Source organism: Anopheles maculipalpis, chromosome X (genome assembly GCF_943734695.1).
Source record: "Anopheles maculipalpis chromosome X, idAnoMacuDA_375_x, whole genome shotgun sequence".
Taxonomy (NCBI): Eukaryota; Metazoa; Arthropoda; class Insecta; order Diptera; family Culicidae; genus Anopheles; species Anopheles maculipalpis.
In genome coordinates, this window is record NC_064870.1 from 6,683,519 (window position 1) to 6,707,794 (window position 24,276).

The following is a 24,276-nucleotide window of genomic DNA, read 5'->3' on the forward strand; positions in this document are numbered from 1 at the left end:
ATGTTGAAAAAGCCATTAAAATTTCGCCATTTTTTGTTGTTTTTTTTTTTTGTTTTGCTGATGTGTTTTTCTTTCTTCGCGGCCAGCTCTGAACTATCAACCCCCCCCCCCCCCTCCCTCCGCCACTTGATTGCACGGGCGATGTCCGGTGTCTTCTCAGGTCTAATGATTATGTTACCGTACGCTTTTCCACACATCAACACTAGCCTTACCGCGGGCACAAGAGTGATGCAAGTCAAGTGTGCTGCCGTGTGTTGATTGCGCGCCCTTTTTATGCTTTTATCACCTTCATGTCTGTTGTTGGGGGGGAGGGGGGGGAGGGGAGAGGATTTATTTGTTTCTGTGTTTCCAATGCTTCCTAAGAAGCGGGGTGAACAAAACAAAGTTAAATTATGCACCTGGACACCTTCGCTCCAACCATCAGGGCAGGCAGGGCAGGCAGACATCAACACGAAACAGACATACCGTTCATTCCGGCCATAAATGAACACGTGACGATATCTAATTTCTATTGTCTATCAATTTTCCTGGCGTGAACATCTACCGGCAACCCCCGCAGCTGCTCTGGTGTACCCTTTTTCTCTCGCCACCCACCCCCCCGGATGCAATCAAGTAAGCCTTTTGCCAAACTCGGCACGGCTAAACCGGAAGTGAAGCCACGTTTTGCCATACACCAATATCCGAGGATACCGAATTGATGCGAATCCATCGGTGTCGCTGCGTGCCCCAGGTGCTTGATGGACATTGATGAAGAAGAGAGGGAGAGGGAGAGATGCACAGAGCGTGCGGGGTTTGGAAGACGTCAAGTACTTCTGGCGGGTGGATTTTTTTATTTTTTTTGGTACTAAAAGAGAACCAGAAGGGACCAGCACAAACGGGGCAGAGGCACTGGATGGAATTCAAGTTTGAAAAGGTGATAATCGAACAGTCACTGATTTTGACATTCACTTACAATTGCGCAACCGGCACTCGAATCCAACAAAAAAAAAAAAAAAAACGCGGCCCATTTCGCAGAGTCCTGTGTAGAGTTGGCGATACCAGTGGAGCTGATATTGAGCGAAGGAGGGTGATGGTGAGAGACCTGGCGTACGTTGCCTGTACTGGCTGCCTGCCTGATTGTTGTTTTTGTTGCTGCCAGCGCACGACGGGCACCGGGCCGGGAGCGCATAATTATGCTTTGAATCCTTCCGCTTTTGCACGGCCGTCCTTCGGGACAGGGCTAATAGCGGACCATTCTGTTTTGTTTGTATATTTTTGGGGTCGTATGTAGCAGTGGGTGCTGACGTTGCATTATCGATTGCTTTTACAGCGTGCCGACTGTACGTATTTGATTTATGCTGTAATTACATTTTATTTATTTATTTAGAAAACTCTCTATTACTCTGAAGTCATCAGAAAGGGAGGGAACATAGGGCGATATTGGGCTGATTGGCAGTCGAGATTGATCTGCTTTGTCATGCATGCATCATTCATGATTTCATCTCTGTAAGAAACCACCCACTGTACGCTTGATGTTAGATTTATGTCCAGAATTCTTCAGGTTTTTTCGCGATAAGTTGGATACAGTGAGATAAAAGGGCTCTCCAACATTTAAACCATCAGCAAACGAGAGTATCGTTAGCTGTAATGTGCAAAAGATCTCCCAAAGCTAAAGGAGATAAGACTTTAATCTCCTTTAGTTCCTCGGGACGGCCCGGTGGTAGAGGCGACAACGGTGATGATCTTCACATGACAGGACCGGGGTTCGAATTCCATCCGGACCACGTTCGTGGTGAGTTTGAGTATCCAACTCTCGATAACTGACTCTCGAGAGTCAGCCGGAATCTTCATAGCTCATTCGCAAATTGTAGTAAGCCGAGCAGATGGCAAGCATAACCTAGACAAATCAAGCAAAATATAACTCTCACTCGGTATTTTAGAATATACGCAGTACGATGTTCGGTGTATACTAAGAAGTACTAACAAGTCAATTAGCAGACATATTCTGGCTCTTAACTTGATGATGGAGGCTACAGCAGCGCCCGTTTTCACACTGCAGAACTTCAACTCTTATCCGGACGGTTCTCTCGTAGTGAAAACTGATCATCCAATTATATCCAAAGCTTCTTCTTTTTCTTCTTCTTCATGACTTAACGACCTTAAAAGTCATGCCGGCCATCGAAATGGCTTACTAGACTGCCAATAATACCACGTAGTTGGATAGTCAGTCCTCACTACGGAAGGACGGTCCCCGGATGGGATTTGAAACCCGGACCTGCCGTTTGAAGACCGGCGCCGCTGTCGCCTATGTGTGTGGTGGAGGCTACAGAAGCTCCCGTTTTCACATTGCAGGACCGGGAATCAAATCAAAATCCAATCAGGGATTGTTCCAGACTACTTAGTATCGATATGTCTCGTAAGCCATGACCTAACAGGTCGTCAAGCCAAAAAGAAGACTCTCTCCAGGTTATCTATCAGTAAGCAAAATTAGTCTACCTCTGAATCTGATGTGCTGTTAACTCGTGGTCTCTGAGCTCCGACTCTTCAGCGAATTCTTATTAAGAATATAGCATTATAATATTAATAATTAGCGCCCCGCTTTAAATGCCACAAAATAAGGCAATAGCAAACCCCTGTACCTGGAATGGTGCTTATCTCCCTAAGCGTTATTGCAATAAACGGGCCCACAGCAGCGAAGGATAAATGGTTGTGTGTTTATGGTTTATAAAACGCCTTGCCATATTTTCCATCTCCCACTACATTGTGGGACGGCATCCGCGCTATCAATCATCTCCGTGGAGTACACAGTGAACCAGCATCGACTAGAAATAGGAGGCAAAAAACAGCCACCAAAACTACGACGCGCCATCCACGAGGCGGTGCATTCCAAGGTCATGGCATTTAACATAGTTACGTACCGCTTGTCGCACGCTGGGATAGCTTTTTTTTTTTTTTTTGGGGGGGAGCTTCCCGAGATGCAGGCGAGACGCAAACCAGCAACCGTTTGCATCAACGCTTTTCTCGATTTTCTCGACGCCGGACCGACCAGACACGGGATGCACATGTCTGCCGTTTGTCGGACGCAAACGGCCACCATCACTCAGCAGCGCGGTCGCGTGCTGTAAGCGACGAATTTTCAACGCACGCCCGGGACTCCCGTGGTCACTCACTACAGGTGAGTGCTGTACCGCGTGCGGCACCATACACGACACCATGTGCACGCCTAGCACCCCGTGTACGTATACAGCGTTACAGCACGTAACGTCCAACCGGTACAGCGACTGATAAAGCAAAGCGAGGAGAGTTTGAGCGAGCGTGAGTGTGAGATTATGTGCCGCAAGCAAGAAACCTCGGAGATTGGGACGTCTTTGAATACTCTCCCATGCTGCAGAGTTCGCACGCCTTATTTTCACGCATACCGACCCGAAAAAAGGGTTTGGACACTCACTCTATAACAGCTGTTCCGCGTGTGAATCAGCTATTTGCAAAAAAAACTTCGCCACGAGAGCCTAACGAAGGGTCGTCTAAAATGGATGGCGTCGAGTGGATGTTGCGTTGGTGTTGGAGGTTATCTGGCTGAGGGGGTCCCGCACAAGGTGCGCTATAATTCCAACAAGCAGTTCACCACTCCAACAGCAGCTAACTAACCCAACACACATCCCACGCATCATCGGGGCGACTCCATCATCATAACCCGTGCAGTAGTCGGCTCCCGGCATGCTTGTGATCTATCTACCAACACAACGCTACCACGCGGTGGCCCATCCGACCTGTCATTCTCTCGCTCTCGCGCTGTCATCCACACGCTCGGACCCACCGTTCCCTTCGACACACCAACAATACCGCTTCATTATCTCCCACGCACGTACTCCCTTTTATCATCACTGTTTTCCCATGTGGTTCATCCGACACACACACACACAGAGAGAGAAAAAAAGGGTGGGGGATTACATACACGCGCAACAACAAAAAATGAGCAAAGAAAACAACAAACGGCGTCCGTGTCCGCTCTGCTGTCCTGTCAAACAAGCGCACTCGCACTCGTTAAGTCAACTCTGGGGGGGCACACGGGTTCTCGATCCCTTTAAAGTGGAAGTAATGCGAACGTTTCGCACAGGTAAGTGGAGTTTTTTTTTTTTTTTGGTTGGCGGGTGTTTTAGCAAAATTTCGCGCGTTGTCTGACAGATCTGTGACACCTCTACGCCGCATTTGCAACTGTGCGAGCTTCACCTCAAACCGGCAAAGGAACGGCGTTATCAATCTCTCTGCTCCATTTAAACTTGGTCTTGCTTAGATAACCTTGGGGGTCTTGCTCCCTACGCCACCTCCGTAAACCCTTTAGGAAGTGTTTGCCCGTTTCCTCATCCGGCACGGGTTTTGCGTGTCCGTGAGTGGTACGAAGTGAGATCCGGAGAAACTTGCACAAAACCCAACAACAACCGCTAACAGCCGACGACACGTTGTGTGATTTGTACCAGTTTGTGCGAATTATTTCACTTTTTGCAGGGGATCTAACCCCAAAAAAAATGTTTCGCGTTCGATCTGTCATCCGGCAAATGAAAGTCCTCCCGTCCATTGAAACGATCTGTGTGTGTGTTTTTTTTGTTACTTACGTGTGAAAAAAATAGAGGGTGTAGGGAAGTGTGAACGAGAGAGAGAGAGAGAGAGAATGTGCAAAAAAAAAAGTTCGATGGGTAAATGCTCCAAACAGCCCCAATCACTTATACAAACGCACAAACTCGTGTGGCTCTTTTCGCGAACATACCGGGTTCGGTGATCAGATTTTTTGTCCCTCCTTCAACCCTCTCCCCCCCCCGCCTTTTTTTGTTTGATTTCCTCTCGCAAAAACCCCCTACCCACAGGCCTACCCCCACCACCCATCCCCATCCCATCTAACCCAATTCAACTCACGCACACAATTCTTTCGCCAAATCACCGGACCACCACCGGTGTGTCAGGTTTTTTTTTTTGGTTGTCGTCGTTGCTGTTGTTGTTGGGGTGGCGTATGTTTATCTTTTGCCGTGTGTGTCGTCATCATCGGAAGCCGGATTCGCTTTGCACGCTTCGCTCGCTCCCGCCCCTTACCGCACGGCGTCTGGCTCAATTCGGGCCCCTCTCCCCACACTCAATCAACCGTAGCGCGCGCGCACCTTACACCGATGCGGCACCCACCGTCTGTCAACCGAATGGCCGTGGCGTAGTGGTTTGCCACTCGCCCGCAGCAGATCTAATGCCCTGCATTAGCTCGTCCGCGAATTGTCTCTCATACATTATGCATGCTGCCCGCAGCACGATCGATGTTGGTTGGGGCAGGGTTGCTTACGCGTTTGCTTTGGGCAAGACTTGGAAGGTTTTCGATATTATATCTTAAGATGTGCAACGACAATCTTGAAAAATGGTCCTCGCCAATCTACTATTTCTCGTAGGAAAGTTTATGAAAAATTTCACATCAATTTTTAAAGAAACGATTTTTTTAGCCGACTTATGTCAAACATTCGAGCAATCGCTTAGCAGTTGAATTAGCTATAGTTATCTTAGATCTATCGAATGGATTACTAATGGAATGGTACTTGCTGATACCACGTAGTTGGATAGTGAGTATAGTACCACAGAAAGCATATCAGAAGCCTGGATTCTTGGACACTTGAAGGCTTACTCAGGGCTTACTCTTACGTAGTTGGATAACCAAGTCCTCACTACGGAGAAATAGTGTGGTTGAGATTTACTCCCCAGTTCTGTTGTGTACTCTCCTCAGCCATTGAACCGCCCTTGTACATACCCATCCACATATGCTACTTACATGACCCAACTAGGATTCTGAACTATCCTTACCTCTATACGCCTATACGTCTAGACTAATTCTTCTTGGTTTGACAAACCGAAGGTCATACCGGCCTACGAATGGCTTACTAGAATTATTGTCACAACGTAGTTGGCTAATTAATTCTCACTAGACGAGGGAACGGTCAGGATGAAATGTGTGAAGGCTTGGGCGCCTCCATCGCCTATATATGTTGATGACCGCCTCATCAAGACTATATGGAAGAAAAATTGTATGACACTGAACCTAATAGAGGTGTATTTTTTTTCAAATTACTGATATCTTTTATTAATTAAAGCGGACAAAATATATTAGGCAAGAACAATCGTAAAAGCGGTAAACTGTGTAGTTTTGGACCGGAAACGTTTAACCCATGTAGGACTGTAAATATAAGCAAAATTTTATCTTTAGGACCTACTGCAGAAGCTCTCCTTATCGTTGTGTCTCACACACGAGAAATCTTTTAATCGAGAAAACATTTAATTTAGATACTTGATAAGTGCATAGAAGCTCTTTAAGTCTGTCTACTACTCTATTATGAATATCTTCTTCATCTGCTTCTTCTTCGTCTTGTCTGCTATCTAATAGCTATCTAATTGCTACATGGGAACGATCAAAATGGGATTTGAACGCCGGTCCTGTCGTGTGAAGACCGGCGCTGTTGTCTAACCCTAATATACACCCTAATATGAATATTTACTCATCAAATTCAGTCTTTATAAAGATGTTTATGGCACATGTAGTAAACGTTTCGCATCCTATTCGCTCGTGATGTAATTTCCTGTTGCATGGTGAAGCTTCCTGATCGGTAGCCTTACAACCCCTGCACTAGCAAGTGTATGTGGCTCGCATACGTTACACGTTAGCCGTCAGGATTACAGCAAATCCAGTACGTTGTAGATTTGCCCTTCACCCCCTGGATGGGTGTATTTCTCTCTCTCTCTCTCTCTCTCTCTCAAAAAATCATCTCATTCCCTCTATTCCGGATCGGGCCGCTTTCACCATACTGTCCCATCGCTAAGCTCCACCACCCAACCCCCGGCCCAACTCCTTTGAACATTTTTGGTCCCAAAAGATAAAACAACGGCAAACAAAAAAAAAAACAAAAAACAAAACACAATCACAAGATCACCCATACACACCCAGCCAACCAGCAGGCCAGGCGCAAAACGGGACGCGCGCGCGCGCTTGGTCAGCGAAACGGCAGCACGTGTGTACTTCGCCACCGTCGCCGTTAAAGGTCGTTACAGAGCGAGACGGGCAAAACCGTTTTGGGACCAGCCAAATTTGGCAAGCGGTTCAGACCACAGGATGGGGGGGGGGGGAGGGGGGGGTGCTTTATATATATATTATTGCTCTCCGGGCACTTAGGCTGGACCGCGTACCGCAACCACCGCCGCTCGCTTCAATCAACGGCCTCTTAACAGCCCGATCCGTTTGGTTGTGTATTTCGCTGTTAATTGGGTTCTTCTTTTATTTATTTTTTCCCCCGTTTTGTTTTTGTTAGTTATCTTACTGCCTTCTCTCTCTCTCTCTCTCTCTTTTTTTTTTTTGCTCTTGCCCTCGGTGTATTTCTTTAATTCGCTCGAGGTCGACGCAGTGTGGGCGCGAATGAATAATTTGGCATTCGGGATCGTTTTTTTTTCTCTCTCTGCTTTTCGGAGGTGGTGGTAAGGAGGGGGGGGGGGGGCATCTTTTAGGTTGTGCGGGGTGCATTTTTTTTTGTTTTATTCGCCAAAATCAGTTGCTTTTCTTTCTCTAACTAGTTTTGCGGGGTTTTTTTTTATGACGCCTTGTTCAACAAACGAGCCTCGAACAGTGGTTACGGATATGGCTACCGGACGACAAATACCGATGCCGGTCCGGAGTACTGCTGCTGATCGCAATGACAGATCAATTTTCAAGATTGGATATCGTGCGCCGAAATGTGTGACATCGCGTACAAACTGTACGGAAAACCGATACGCGGCGACTGGAGTGCGCTCGGGCGCAACCTGTTCGCCAATCGGGATCGCCAAGTTTTGCGGAAGAATTTTGAGGTTAGAGATGCGATGCGGTGGTTGTGCGAAATCTGGTTTCTAGCCCTAGCAAGCCTGCATCGACCCCTCCACTCCCGCTTTTTTTTTGCGAGCAACCTTTCCATGGTGGCCGCGTTTTATGGCCCTCCCGCTTCGCTTCCCGATGCTGTGGTCGGCCAATTCCACCTGTTTCGTCCCGTGTTTCGGGATGCTTTCGGTCAACCTAGACCGAGGGCCGCATACACGTACACCTAAACAAGCTTTCACTGTTATTCGTCATAAGCTTTGACATCGACTCCCGTGGCTGTCGACCTCCTACACGTCCCCGGACTAGGCAAGTCCTCGGCACGCAAGGGCCCGTCTGGCTGGCGCGCCGTTCCCCTTTTTTTTTTTAGCTTGCGAAGGAACGAGTTTCCAGGGGGCCGGATCGGGGCATCATGGGTGTGCATCGAAGGGGCTTAGCAGCTTCCAAACAACCGATCCGGGTGTCTTCCTCACCTGAGCGACCTGCGCCATCAATTCTGCGTCGGTGAAAAAGGTTGACTTAGATTAATATTTTCACCACAGCGGCCCTCCAGCGGTGGGGGGGGGGGGGGGGAAGAGGGAGGAGGAGGAGAAGGGCAAACAATAGAACCGGATCAGATTGTGAGCGAGACGCTACACACTGGTTTGGGTGATGGTAGGCTGAAGGTTTCGGGCCTTCAAGAAAAAGTTTCGCAAAGGACATATCACGCGCACATGGGGCGGCCGCTGTATCTTTCCCTTTTGTTTTTATTTTCTTTTCCGTTTTTTTTTTTTTTTGTTTGTCTCTGCAGTGATATTTCACCGACCGACCGTCCCCTTCCATCAAATAATTGTGTGCCCATGAGCTTTCTGGCGTGGTGTGGTACCGGGCGATAAAAATTTAAAATTCAAATCTGTGCGCATCCCCCCAAAAAAAAATAAAAAAACCTAAAGACAAGCCAAAAGGAAAAAAAAAAGGAAACGAAAAGCAAATCCGATATTGAACACTCCACACTGCTCTGCTCCTGGTTTCCCTTTATGCTCAGGCTTGGCAAAAAAAAAAAAACGCGACCCGTGTTGTACCCTTGAGTGGTTTTGTACGCGGGCGCGCACACACACACGCGCACACATATTATCGGAATGCCCTCAGCAAGCTTGGGCAAACTTAGAAATATGCCACGACTTTGCACACCTTTTCGGTTGGGCTCGATATGTGACTGGTGCGAGGCAAGAGAGTGGGCCGGAATCGGTGGTGGAGATCGTTACCGGTTCGAGGTTTGGTCGAGGTTCCCTTCTTGGGCTTTGATGCGATCATGACACTAGCGACACCATCCATTTCTAGCGTGCTCTGCATCGGCTAGGGGTCAAATGACACCCATGCATGCTCTGAAGGTATTGCTGAAATACAGGTCTCTAAGAAAATTAAGGACTGTGACAACCTTTAAACAAAAAAACTCTTCTGCAAGCGCTAACTCATTTTTGTAAGCAACTGCATTGCTCCTTGGGGATTTTGAGGACCTCCTCTAAGTAACCAATTCAAGTGTCTGAAGTAATTAAAAATATATATTACAAGACACCTGAAATGGCTTCCACAGAAAATCGCTCCTGTCATTGTGACAACCTGAAAAAAAACCCCTCTTTTTGACATAAGATCTCCATGAGCATATGGCGTGAGCAAACAAATGCTTCGATGTGTGTTTATCGAGAGATTTTGTAAGTAACTACAGAGTTGTTGAGGATTTGTGGACCTCCTGTAAGTAACAGATTAAAAATAGCAGCAGTTGTAATCTTATATGCATTATACCAAGAAAATAGCCTCTGATTCAATTTTTTAAATGTCAAACTATGGGTTCACATCTTCTTCTTCTTCTTCTTGGCCTGCACATGGTTGAGAACGTCTCGTAGACATGACCAGGTCTGCCAGGGGTCTACATATTCTTCCCTTATAACATTACATGGATTGTTTATAGATATCTTGAGCAATTCTACTTCATTCGTCACATCCGTAATTTTCTCTAAGGTCTCTAGGAGTTTAAGAATATCAAGTCATCTCTGGTTAGGACCCTTCGCTCTGATTGCTTCTGAGTCAGAAACTCTGCCAGAACCCAATAACGCACCTCAGATTGCTCTAAGCACACGCGATCCATGCAAACCAAACATGAAACTGGCTGCGAATCACCACCGACGGTAGCGCTAGTGTCACACCGGTACTTGAACTGTTTGCTTTGCTGGTTAGTATAGTTTTGGGCTTTATTTTGCACACGCATTCGCGCTCGCGTGGTTGTGCCGTACGCGGGCCGTAGCATTTTTTGGAAGAAGTTGGGTCACTCTCATCCTCTCTCCCTCTCTCACACACTCTCTCTTCTCCTTTCTCACACGTTTCGTTACGTTCAGGTGTTTTAGGAGCTAGCGTCAGCTAGAGCGAAGGTTTGAAGTTTGGCGATTGGCCCTGATGGGCTTGCTTGGACCCCGCTGCCAGTTGCTCCGCATGCCGCAGTTGGGGCTTTTTTTTTTTTGTTTGGGGAACGTATTGCCAAAAATTGGAAACGCTACGGCGCGCCTGCAAAAGGGCAGCTAATGGGTCTAAGAGATAGCAAAGATAGAAAGCGCCGAGGGTGAAAGATGGCGAAAGGGCTCCCTGGGCAGAAACCCGAAACGAGGAAGAAACGGTGGAAGAATTTCATCCGATCAAGCTTGGGAAACGCGAGAAGATGACTTGTTTTTAGGGCATGATTTGTGTCGGCACGTGGAAAAATAAAAATGGACAGTAAGTAAATCGAGAGAAAACAAAAATGGAGGGAAAATCCGATGGCTGTTTCCGTGCACATTTGGAAGACTTTCCATTTTGGCTTCGGCTTCTTCGGTCGAATACGCTGCTGTGGAAACCGAAATCGCCGAAAGGGTTAGGGCAACCATACAGCCAACCGAGGATGACGTGATGCCTCCGGCATCGGTTTTGTGCATGCGTGGCGCTAGGTTTGATTTTGTTTTTGCTCTGCAGAAAAAATCACATACACATACACACACACACATAAATTGGGGCCACACTGTGAAGTTGAGTTGGCAGTGGCCACCGGAACCGGTGATCGAACCGGTCCTAGAGCCACCTAATGTATGCCTCCCCGATGACTCGATATCTACCCTTCTATATTTCGTATCCCTACTGCCTACCCTCCCTTTACCGGCCGTCGGCACGTGTGTGTGTGTGCGTGTGTATTTGCATAGCAAGGCCATTGGCCGCCATCTCCCGATAACGGGGACAGGTCAGATCTCTATGATGATGTCTTCAAGCAGCGTCTGTACAAATAACAGCAACATCAGCAAAGACGAAGAGAAAAATGTACAGAAAAAAGGGTGAAAATATTGATAAATATTTGCCGTAACAAATATACACTACCCGGTACAGTAGGACCGGGAAGGTTCGATGGGCTGAATATTAACCATCACCACCCAACACTGCCGCCTGTGCCTGTTCCCCGTCCCCGGTCGCGCTATTTATTTTTACGAGCAATGAGAGTTCTTCGATCAGAATCCGGTTCCCTCCTTCTCGGGAAGGAGCACCGAGAGTCGGCAGACCTACCGACCTGCAGACGGTTCCAAAAAGGGGTGGAACAGGGAGAGAACCATTTCAGCAACCTATTGATGAAATCTGCACAGGAAAACAGAAATGATCACTAATGAGAAACTTGAATCCCTTTCCAAGACGATACCCACCCCTGCCAGGTTTAAGAGGCGTGCGGGATGAGAATGTAGCGAATAAAAAAAAAAAGCGTCACCTTTTGCGCCCTAACTTCACAGCGCACCACCACCTACCAGTCCCAAGCGGCCAGCCCAAGCGGTGTGGCCGAAACTGCGTGAACGAAGCAAGCAAGCAGGAGGCCAAACGTCAGCAATAAAAAAATAAAATACACAGTTAGCACAGATGAGCAGTACCAGAGCAGTAGTAGTAGCAGCCCTCACTGGAGGTGGGTTGCAGGTGCGGTGCGAAGCAAATTTTGCAGTGTAAATTGTCGCGTGCTTTCGGGGCCGAACAAGTGAGTCTTCACTCAGGCTCCCGCTTACCCCCAATCGCCCGAAAAAAAAACAAACCTTCTGCCGGGTCTTGATGCCCTAACAGGAAGGTTTGGAGGGGCATTCAAACGGAGATGAAGATATTGACCGGGAGGCCCGAACCGGGAGGGTAAGGAAAGTACAGTAAGATCGCATCGCACTGCGACAACCTGCTCCGGGAGGTGCTAGAATACGGGTCCGGCGTTAAGGCACTGGTTTGTTGTGGGAAGAAACGGGGAAGAAGGTTTTCTTACTTTGCCGATAGGTAGGAAGTTGACGCATTAGTTTCCACCAATAGACCATGCATCACCATCATAGATATCGGCTGGTCATCATCTTGTTAGCATAGATTTTATCAACCTGTTATTTTTTTTTTGTTGTTGTTCGTTTTCTCAGGAAACCCCCGTTAGTCTTTATCGGGGTGACTTGGGTCCTCCCAGAATACTATAGGTAGTTGTCGAACTAGGGTCGGATGAAGTTCACTTACGACTATTAAAACTCATATTGAGGTCTGTCGATGATTTTAGTCGTTGCAGAGATAATTGATGACTTAAATGATGCACCAAGCCCCAAGCCCGATTAGATATCGGATTTCGTTCGAATGTCAACCTAAAAACTAGATTCTAGAGACTTCGAACGTTGGACAATCGATTGAGCACAATGTCTTCGGGATGAGTTTTCTGTCTGAGGGTCCGCATGGCCTTGCCTACTTGGCTATCTCAGCAGGTCTTGGTACCTTGGTACCTAAACGCGACCGGCACACCGAACGCTGATCGGCAATTATTTTCACCTCACCCCCCCCCCCCCCCCCCCCACCCCTCTCACCATCACTGCATACCCTTTACCGTTGGCTTCTCCAATGCGAAAGCCCAAGCACCAAGCCGCGTATTCGTGGCGTTTTGATCTAATTCTAAGAGAAATAATTAGCGCCGGGGAGAAAAAAGGCCGCGCGGTCAGGGCGAAATTTGCTCTCATCCCACCTTCTTCACCCCGAAAAAACCTAACCAATCCTGCAACCGTTGCTCCTGTGGTTGTTACGGGGCCTCGCATCACTGCCGCGCATCTCTTAGAAATAGGACGGCATATTCGGAGCAGATTGGGTGTGCTGCTGAAGTTTTGCCGCTTCCCTGAATGCAATGGCCGAAGTTTTCGGAAGTTGAATTGTTTCACCCCCTTCCTCCGAACCCCTCCCCCCCCCCCCACCCCTCCTACACACACACACACACCAACAACACATTCCGCCCGCTTAGCCCACACGAGCCAAATAAACACAAATGGCTGAACGTATGGCGCCATGTTGGGGCCGGTTATTATCAGTAACTATCGGTGCACGAAACCAGGAGGCACGAAAACAATAATCATTAAATGGGCTGCAATGCATAGATTAATAGCTCCGATCGACTTCCCTAGTTCCTGTCTTCCGCGTGCTACGCGTACCGGGCACGCACCTCCATAACCCCTCCCGCTCCAACTGGTGCGGGCCAGAACCACTTGCCGTTGCCGAATTATAATACGTTATTTCACATTATTGTTGATAATTTGCCTATGCATTCTTGCCGCGCACCTGCCGCGGCCGTGCGTGGGTGGATGGGTTCCAGTAGGCTCCGGGCTTCACACCATTCGCACACCCTTTCCGCCTGCACGATTTGCCCAATTTTCTGGTGCTCTGGATTGCTAGAAACGGCAGATAGAGATCGCGTGCGATCGCGCGCGCGCGCCCTCTCGTCTTCCCTCGGAAACGCTCATTACTCACACATACCCTCCCAACATACCCAGGCCTTTCCTTTCCGCTCTCCCTTTTTTTTCCCGAGACGGGTTTATCAGCGCATCTTGCCGTCTTCTACCAATTTCCTTTCCCGAGTTCCGGAAAATGTGCGAGCCTTAGTGTGAGGGGTTTGGGGAAGTGGTTGAGCGCGCGCGCGCGTGTGTGTGTGTGTGCTATTTCCTTTTCGGAAGCTTTTTAACTTAATTTAGCAACACGCCCCTACACACCCGGCCTCTTGCCTACCACCGCCTCCGGTCCCGAAAGACCCGAGAGGATCAAAATCAGTTCAGTTCTAATCTCCTGGGCGCACGTTAGGCTTTTTGGGGCTTTATTTGTTCGTCCATAGCTAATGCATATCGTACCAGGTTTCTGGATAGGAATGGATATAAGAGAGAGTTGGGAAGAAGCGAGTGGGGTCTCGATGAAGGGAAGAAAGGTGGAAAGATGCGAAACGGAAGCCACGAGCGCACCTGTTTTTTGGGTAATTTTTGTTGCTGTTGCTTCCTCTTTTGAAGCAGAACCATCAAAACGGAAGTGGTATCGGAAGCGATCCAGTGATACGTAGATATTCCTTTCCGTGCTCTGCCCCCTTTTTATTCCCTTCACCCCCGTTCCATTCCAAGCACGCACCGCGGACGTTTATATCGGAAGTTTGTAAATAACGAAATTGAAGCCTTTGGCCCGCCATTTTCGATTGCTTACCTTCAACCTTCAACCGGTGAGGGGAGCGCCTACAGAGGAACTGTATGGAACACCCGGTCCGGTCGCTAGCAGCTAGCTGAAGAAAGAGAGAAAAAAAATTGCTACGGATAAAACAATTACTGCTGGCGAGCCAGCTTCCAGCCGCAAGTGCCCCATTGCTGGCCACCGGTAATAACCGAACAACGGCTAAAAATAAAAGATGGCGTGTGCGTGTGCCTGCCGACCTCATACCCGAAGGTACCGAGCATTTCCGAGGCGGGCAAGGTTAGGCTCGCGCGTAGGTTGTACCAACTGTTACCGCTAGCAACCTGTCGAACCGGGCGGCCATCGCGCGGCATCGGGCACGAGCGCAGCTCCCAAATTCCCCTCTTTACCCAGGGCAAGCAAACGGGTAATACTGGAATGTTGAACTTCCGAGAGTGCCAGCGGAGGGTAAAGCCGGTGCCAAACCCGGTTCGGTGCAGCGTTGCATGTGTGTGCTTCTTAACTTAATTTGTTGCCTTATTTTATGTGGATGGTTGTGGTAAATGCTACATGGAGAAGTTTGAAGGAGTTGCAAAAATGCAAACAAGGCAAGACCCCTGACTGATCTAGCCATGCGGATGAGCCGGCCCAGTGGAGCTGGCAAGCTGGTGGAAGAAACCATGAAGGAACCCGGAAGGACTGGTTTTTTTATCGGAAAATGTCGCCATACTAGACTGTGAACCGTTGCCGAGCGCAAGAAGTGCTGCTGGGAGAGCTGGGCGATTTTGTTACAGGTTGGCTAAACGATGCACCCTTGGGATCATCTTCGTCTCTACCTCACATTCATCTCCTCTTCCCCTCTCCTCTCGTTAGCAGTCTGTTCGTATTAGTAATCTCCTAGCGTGAGGAATAACGCGAGGGTTCGTGTTTTTTTTTTTTTTTGTTGGAGAGAGTCCTCCCGATATCTAGACACTTCGAGATCTTCGCGTTTGCGGTTCCGAGGGGAAAGCAGCTGCCGGCGCCGTTTTGTTATTGGAATGCTGATGTCCCTTCGCGCAGATCACCCCATCGATAAGATGTGAGCATTTTGATTTTTGGCGAAATCGACCATTCGGCACACTGTGAAGGAGATCGTACAAACTTCATCATAAAAATAAAAACTGCGAGAGAGAGAAAGAGATGCGTGTAAGCGGTTAAAGGTAAAGCGGTGTTTGAAGGAAGGGCAAACATCCACACAAACACACAGTCAAGTTGAGCGGTACACTTCTGTCCGAAAGTAGCGAAATAGTCTTGGCGAAATAGTTCACCGGTTTTTTTTTTTCGGATGTCTTCTTCTCGTTGGCGACTTTCTAAGAGCTCACCAAAAAAAAAACCGTTTGGATGTTTTGTGTTTTATTATTTTTGCCCGTAAAAGGTTGCACGCTCTAATCATTCGGGGTGGGGTGTGAGCCGCCGGAAAGCGAGTTTGTGACGGTGACCTTCGGAACGCTTTCCATTTTCACCAATCAAAAAAAAAAAAATAAAATAAAAATCGTACAGACACACACGCCACCCTGGTCCTTTTCTTATTTTTTTTTTTTTAATTTAGTGTTGATTTGAAGTTCGCCGGTGTTTTTGCTGGATGCTCAACTGTGTTCGGGTGACATCCAATGGAGGTTTCGCCATTTTTTTTTTGTTTCGATGGCGTCCGAGAGCGTGTAGGATGATCGAGAGATCGAGGAACCCGGATGACTAAGACCGTTTGGGAGACGGGCAGCATTCGCCAGCATCTAAATCATTCAATGTAGCACAATTAGCACCGAACCGGCGTGTGCGGGGCAGGTTACCCTGAGGGGTGCTCAGTAAAAAAATTTCGGCAAGATCCGGGAGAACACCCGAACGATCCAGATGCTGCTGTGGTGAAGGGTTTGGAGGGCCCGGCACAACGTGTAAAGCTCGGGTACGGGGAGGAAGTTGTGAGACGAGTCGTGATTTCTCTTCTAAAGTTACCCACCAACACACACTTTGCCTAATGCTTTTACTTCTGGCGGCCAGGGACCCCGTTATCTGCAGATAGGAGAAATATACCCCAAACTGCTGCATGCGTGTATGTGTACGTGTGTTGCTACTTCGAGTACTCATAGCCCTCCGAGTGAGTGAGCCCTCCAGGCCCAATTCCAAGTTATATTTTTGGGAAGGGTTTCGCCAAAAAGCAAATACAAAAAAAAAACAGCTCACACATAGACATCCAGATGTGGCGCGAAACGCGAAAAAGAAATCTAACGCCCTCTCTTCATTCAAACCTTATCCCCCCAACAACAACCAAAACCTGAAGGTGTGCGATACAGTGACGGCAGCAGCATGTGTTTGTAACAGAGAGAAGAAGAACACACGTAACGCAACCGAACAGATCGCTTAACAGAGACCGGGCGCGCGCACATACCATAGGACCAAAACTACTTACTACCCTGCCTGTCAGCATCTACTCGCCCATTCCCTTTTTTGTTGTTGTTGTTGTTGTTTGCTTCCTTGTGTTTCGGTGGTATTGGCACAGGGCGCCACTCCTCCCCATCCTCCTCGCTCTCCCTCCCACTTCTAGGTCTCCTCTTAGCTTAGAGCCGAAAAATTGACACTCACACCAATTAAGGTCAGGGAGGGAGGGCTAGGTTGAGAAGAGCGATAGGAGAACACCACCCCTCGCACCCCGGGAAAGGGTGTTAGAGGGTGGCCGCGAATGCGAAAAACGGGAGTGGAGAAACCTTGCAAATATAAGAAACCTTCTTGCCTCCCGCTAACCTTCGCCGCCATGCGGGGCAGGCACCGAAAACGGGGGAGAAGACTTTTCGGGGGTCCCAATCGCTACAGGGACCGCCAAAAATTGCTCTCGCTCTAGCGTCCTCTTCTTCAGAATGCAGCCCAGCTTCTTCTCTTCGCTAACCTGCAAACACACACACACACACACACATGTGCAGCAGACATACAGCCGGTGGGGCTGCCCTTTTTGCCGGGACAACCACTGTTTGGCAGTTACTGGCAGTGGCCTTAGTGTCTGGGCCTAGGCGCACTGTTAAAGGGAAGAGACGCGAGAGAGAGAGAGAGAGAGAGAGAGAGAGAGAGAGAGAGAGCAAGAGAACGATGAGCCAATTTCGGTATATTTGTATCCAACCGTCTCGGCGATTTCGGATAGGTTTTTGCGGCGTTGCTGCGTTTCGGCTGTTTCGGTAGGGTTATGTCATGCCGTGTGCCATTTTGTTGTTGCTGCTGTTGTTTCATCCCCCACTCAACAGCACTAGCGTTGCTGATTTTTCTTCTTCTTCCGTCGTTCTCTTTGCAGGAATGGTACTGTGTTTGATGTGTGCTATTTTTTTGTGGTTGGTCTTCTTCTGCCTAGGTGTGTGTGTGTGTACGCTGTTGGTTTTTTTGTATTTGGTGGCTTGTAGTCTTCACTTATTTGTGCGTCTTCCACCCCTTCGCCTTGGTCACTATTGCCGGGGTGATAGTTTTATTTGATATGTTTCACTCGGTTTTTCGGCTGTCCTGTGGCGATTATTCTGTTGTCGATATTTCGGCCATTTGTTGCTGTTGTTGAGATTGCACTGTGTGGGTCATAACGCTTCCTAGCAGCGCACTAGCTGATGAGTAGTTTTTTTGGGAGTAATCGCGATAGTAAAAGAGAGAGAGAGAGAGAGAGAGAGAGAGAGAGAGAGAGAGAGATGTAAAGATGAAAAAAGTGGAGTCATCTCGCATACTTTCCTATCTGATCGTGGTTTTTTAATTCATTTTCGCTTTACATTTAATGGTTTTTTTTTCTCAAGGAGGAAGAGCTCGTTGATGTTTTCTCTATTTTTCTTTCCCCATCTTTCTGTGTTCGCTGGTAGTGTGTAAATAGCGTCCAATAGCGATATGTCACTCTAATTAGAAGGAGGTCGTTTAGCGCAACAAGACAATTGAAAGTAATCAATCGCTGGAATAAGCGGCCATGACAAGAGGCGCGCCGCATACCCACACACAAACACACACACGCCAGCTTAGCCTAATCGACAGTTTATGCGTTTGCTGCGAATTTTGGAAACAGATTCTGCTGTCCTTCGGCATACGAATTTGCCAAACGAATAGAAGTGCGCACGGTTTACAAACTCCCGAGTTGACGAGTTGAGTGTCATCTGTCCACGCGCATTTGCAATTAGCCGATTTGCATGGATGTGCGCGTGTACACGCATCGGCACACGATCGTGCGGCACGATCGTTCCCGAATTAGGGCTCGAATTACCGGTGTACTTACACACTAAGGCCGTTTACCATTGGCCCAAGTAACAATAAAAGAAAGGCATACAAATAACATCACCACAAACTACCGTCACCGCGAATTCATTGGTTTTTGGTCAAATATTCGACCGGCGTTCCGGTTCGTTCGGTGCTCGGACGCGCAATTTAAATCAGTTTTCTAACTCCCGAGCCCCGATAACGATGCGTTTTCTTCTTCCTTCTCTTCGTTAAGGGGTTCGTTGTGTGAGTGTGTGTGGCTGTCTTGTGTCTGTTTTACTTAATTTGATGCGCGGGTGGATCATTCGCGACGCGAAGTTAGAAGGGAAAAAGGAAGCAAAAGTAAAGTAAAGTAAAGTAAAAAAAAAAAAAAAACGTAACACACCCGAATGAAACTAAAAAGGTAAATGGAGAAAAAAAATGGCAGATTGTCAAGAGAGCAAAACAGAAAAATTGGGATACAAACAACAACAAAAACTACAGCGTAAGTACGAACAAAAAAAAACGCAAAGTTAACGCACCAAGAAGAAGCATAACAGCACACACAAACACACTGATGAATCGGATCAAAAGACCGAAAGCTGGAGATTTTTGTTGCCGTTTTTTTTGGTTTTGGTTTTGTTTTATTAACTCCGGAGGGATAGGGTGTGTTTATGGGCAGGTTGGTGTGCGGATTTTGGGCCTTCTCTTTTTCGTTTACTTCTCTCTCTCTCTCTCTCTCTCTCTCTCTCTCTCTCTCCACCCTGTTACGGCGCATAAAAACCCTTCATCTGTCTCTTCTATTTGCGAACTCATTTTTGGTTTAGCATTCGGTGGCTTTCGATTTGAAGGGGGGAGGGGGGGAACGTTGCTGGTTGATCTTTTTGTTTTTGTTTTTTTGGCTATTTTATGTGGTTGAATTGAAATGGATCGTGGTCCTCTTCCTCCTTCTTCAACATCGATGGACCAGGGCAAATAGGGTTGGGATGGTGGTTTTTGACGATTTTTCGGGGTTTTATTTTTGGGGTTGCTGCTTCTCTTCACTTTGCGGATGGGAGTTCAAAGCGGAGGGGGTGCAAGGATGAGTCCAGCAAAAGTAACAAGCCTCAACAAAAAAAAAGACGCGTGAGTGGGCGAGAGAAATAAACGAGAAAGCGACGGGGGTTGATTTACAAAACAAAAAAAACAAAAAAAAGGTAAAACAACGCGAAATATATACCCACCCAATCTTTCTCTTTGTGCGACGAACGGGTGGCAAGGGAAGTGTGGGCCGGTGAACGAGAAATGATCATTGCCGAAATTTTACAACAACTTCTCGTCATCTACCTTCCATTCACAGTTGCCATCTCGTACACGTTGGCTGATCGGCTCGGGTTTACATTACAACATTCGTTTGCTCCGTAATTTTTGTTGTTGTTGCTCTTTTTGATCAACACATTCACCGGAAGTCGCACTGGTACGATCCGTTTTGGCAAGGTTACACGCCCGGATGGGGCCTGCAACCGTAAAAAAAGGGTTACGAGGGGGGGGGGGGGGCAGGGTACGCGGGGAAAGGGAATTTTCTCACCAAGAAAACAGAGCACCGAGAAACGAAACATGGAGGGCAAAACAAAAACGAAAAACAAAAATGTCAGGAACGTTCGGGACCGATTACCACGTTATCGGACCGCAAATAGAATACAGCTTACTATTTTACTAATTGGGCGCTCGTTAGCTGCTTATTAGTATCTAATTGGTATGTAATTGATACGTTTTTTTTAATTTTTTAAATAAAAATAATAACCCATTACAAGGTGCCATTATGACGATTGAAGTTTTGTGTAATGTTGGAGGAAATAATTAAAAATAATTTTAAATTTTTTTTTTAAAAAATTAATTTAAAATGATATTAATCCTAGCTCAATTTATTCCACTTAATTATTTTTGTGATTCGTTGCGTGTCTTACAAAACGCCTAACATAATGATAATTTGTATCAAACATATGGGAGGTGCCAAACGTGAAAATCTTTATCGCTTTTTCTACGTGCAAGCGTGGTACATGAACAAAATTTCCGAGTACCGCGTAGTGATTGGCAAATTCGCATTTTTTCCTAGAGTCCGGATTTAATCCGGAGCAAACTTTACTAGTTTGTCGGAGTAATTACTTTGCGATAGTCCAGAGCAATCTCCGATATTAACTGCGGATTCAACTCCAAAGTGCACTGCGGAATCAATTGCAGGTTACTCCGGATTACTACGATACTATGAGATGTCCATACTATGGAACTATGAGTAATCTGTAATTGATTCCGTAGTTCAATCCGAAGTTGTATCCGAAGTTAGTATCGCAGTTGACTGCGGAATCAATACTCCGAATTATTGCGAAGTAAACGCCGGAGTAGTAACTCCGGATTAATCCTGACTAAACACCGAATTTATCCGGGGTATTGCCCGGTTTTTCTACGTCGGAGTCGGAGGGGATCCACTCCGGAGTTCCCATCACTTGTACCGAGGACTGTAAGATATCAAACAACCATCTTTTTAGAAACAAAATCTCGGTAACGCGGAACATATAATGATTTACAAGACTTGCTGATACCAAGTAGTTGGATAGTCAAGTCTTCAAACTACGGGAGAACGGTCAGGATGGGATTTGAACTCCGGTTCTCCCATGTTGAAGATCGGCTCCGCTGTCGCTTTACCAAAGGACTCAATGAAACATAATCCTCGAATATCTGAATTAGTCAGAGGACTCTCGAGGACTAACCAGCCTGGCATGTTGTTAAGCAGAACGTATAAATATTTATTAAAATAAATAATCTTAAATTGATCGAACATGAAATACTTGTTTTAATGATACTTGTTTTTGGCGTTTCGTCCGGTCTCGGTCGGTCTCTCGAGCAGAGGGTTAAACGATGTCTGTTTCTGGCCTACTCGCTTGTCAACCTTCCATCTTCATTGCAGATAGAAGAAACGATGGTACGCGCCCGCAAGCGTGCGTGTGTGTATGTGTGTGTGTGTGTGTGTGTATGAATCGCTTATCAAACAAAAAAAAGAAGGCGAATTAAAGCGCATAGAGCTGATTTGGTGGCAACATTTGCGGGTAAAGCAATGACGAAAAAAAAACATTTAAGAAAAGGTAGAAAATGAATTGTGGTACAACCAAAACGCTAAAATCTAACCCTCCACATAAAACCTCCAGCTGTGTGTGTGCATTTGTTCGGTTTGCCGAAATTTGTTGGGGATTTTCGGAGCTTTTTTTTTTTTGCACAATCTAATCCGCTCACTCGTGACGCTCGAAGGGCACCCGCTGGCAAAGTGGCAAAGAAAGCCTAGAGACAGCGTTGGGCAGCAGCTTGGGTAGTGTCACTGTTTCGCACGCAGACCGCTTATACAGACGCTCCGTGTGTACATACATACGCGCTACCTCCCCAAAAGGCTAGAGAAACCACCAAAAAGTACAAGCAACAATAGAGCGAAATCCAAAGCGAGAGAGAGAGAGAGAGAGCATGTGTGCGAAAATTTGAGGTTAATTAGAGAACAACATCGAACATTGATATGCGAATGATAAAGAACATGGTGTACGGGCGGTGTGCAGAAAAGGAGTTTGGAGAGGAATTTTGAGACGCAGATTTGCAGAGAGCGAACATAATAGAGAGAGAGAGATACTGTGTGCGCGCGCGCACTTGAGCAAGAGAGAAGAGATCACTCGATCATGATCGACGATGATCGGCAAAAGAGAATGGCGTCACACACGTGGAAGCGACAAGTGTGCGGACGTGCGTGCGTGCAATGAAGCGGGTGGGTGGTATGGGAGGAAGGACGCGGTCCGGGTGCGAACAAATAGTGGTCGGGGGAGAGCCTGGGGCAAACCAAATACACGGCATTTTGGCATTGCCGGCACTTTTTGTCGCTTTCGGCAAGGTGACGTAGGGCAGTATGTGATAGCACGCAACTACACGCTGCCTCGCTGTGTGCGTACCGATTCGCAATACGCGTTTTGCTCCGGCTCGCGTACGCTCGCTCTCTCGCTAACGCATCTTCTCGCCGTACGGTCGGCAGGGGCAGGCAAAACAAGTTTAAACGTGCGTTATATGGCCCAAGCAGTTATAGGGAACTGCAAATGATAGCACCGGCTTCCGTAACTATTTTGGAGGTTTTTGCGTCTATTTTTGCTGATTCGCTGAAGTATTGGGGGTTTTTATATCAGTGGTCGAGGATAAGCGCTTGCGATTTTCGCTAAAGTTGGCCCAACCGCACGCTATGATTTGCATTTCGCTGTGCATGTTGGAGTTTGATACCTAGAGTTTGAGTTGTAGGATCTGCACGGAAAGCATCGTTGCACTCTTAGACAGTTTTGCAATTCAATTGCAATGGATGTGTTGTAAAGCTTCTCTTCCTGGTATGCGATGGGTCCTGTATTAGTGCTGAGAAGAATTTTTGTTTTCTCAGAATTCTGCCCGTCAGCGCAACACAACTCTTCCCTTTTGAGAAAGAAACTTCAATGTTGAACATTGCTTCTGGCAATTTGCAGGAAACGACCAACAATGTGGTCGAACTCGTTACGATAATCGGTAGATGGAATATTGCGCGACAGCAAATGTTTTTCTGTTGGTATTTGATTCCCGTTTACTTCCTCTTTCGCGCAAGAGATCTTGGCCTGCCAAGTTTCGGGAATGTGTGTGTGTGTCCAGATCCAAATCCTCTATCCTGTGTGACGAATGCCGCTATCATTACTGGGTTTATCTTGCCAATCTGGTCTCGTGTATTCGATATCGGTCTTCGTTTACGATACCAGAATAAGCATTTACTTTGATCGATAACGATTTTAAGCTGCCCGAATTGTCAAGGTATTCCTTTTAATCACTTTTTATATGTAGAATGTGGTGCGCAGATCAAGCTTACACATCAAGACCGATTCAATGCTGGAAGGATGTCCTCTTTCTACCTTTTTGAATTCTTATTTAAATCCCTGCACATTAAACTCAACATCTCGAGCACTTGAAGAAAGTTTTTGTACGAATTTCGATGTTTTTGGATGGCTCTGGAAGGATAATATGAAAAATTACTTTGAGAGCGGCAAGAGCTCAGGTGCCAAGGTTACCCAAGGCTTTGAGGGTCAATCCTGCGCTCTGAAAATAAAATAAAAATTTTTATCCAAATTTGAATCTTTCGGTGATGATTCCAACAGCATCATGTATCAATAAAATTATTCTAAGTCATACTTTTACAACGCCAAACAAAAACACTTTCCGACATCCCCATACGTTACCAAAAATTGCAAACCTCTGCTCTAATCAGTTCACACATTCGGTCCGGTGCGACCGAGCGAGCTCTCTCCTCTCTCGTGCCGGTATGCCGCTAGAGCCCTTTCCTTTGCTGTCTCTTTCTCACACCCACGTTACAGGGAGCCAGCGGATCAAGGAATTCGTAAGGCATCCCTCTCTGCCGTCGTTCTTCGCCTCGTCCTGCAGACCGCGTACACATCATCTTCTAAGCTGCGCACCAGCTCTCAAACGGGTTCGCGCTCTCTCTCTCTCTCTCTCTCGCTCTCATACAACATTTTGTGCAAAATCCCAATTCTGGAAGAGAGCAACAAATCGCTGCCGGTACCAAAACGCTTACCTTCTGGCGGCTTGGTGGGAAAGAGAGTTCCGAGAGCAAAAGATCGCTCTGCTCTAGCGGCGTGTGCGCTAGCACAAAGGGGGCTCCCGCAAGCACACTAATCTGGCTGCGCGCACCACGCGATCCGACGAGCGCTTCAGCTGTCAGT

The 24,276-nt window shown here is 47.2% G+C and overlaps 2 protein-coding genes across 3 annotated transcripts in view; one reads left to right on the top strand and one right to left on the bottom strand.

The window, feature by feature from the left end:
- The window catches only part of LOC126562065 (proton channel OtopLc-like), a 187,292-nt gene that overhangs the window by 77,008 nt on the left and 86,008 nt on the right, over window positions 1-24,276 (bottom strand). The window lies entirely within an intron of this gene.
- Window positions 3,958-24,276, top strand: part of LOC126567994 (homeotic protein female sterile-like) — a 49,873-nt gene continuing 29,554 nt past the window's right edge. For both annotated transcript variants that reach the window (XM_050224392.1, XM_050224400.1), the window contains exon 1: window positions 3,958-4,096. The gene's annotated coding sequence lies outside the window, so the exon portion shown is untranslated. The remainder of the gene's footprint in view (window positions 4,097-24,276) is intronic.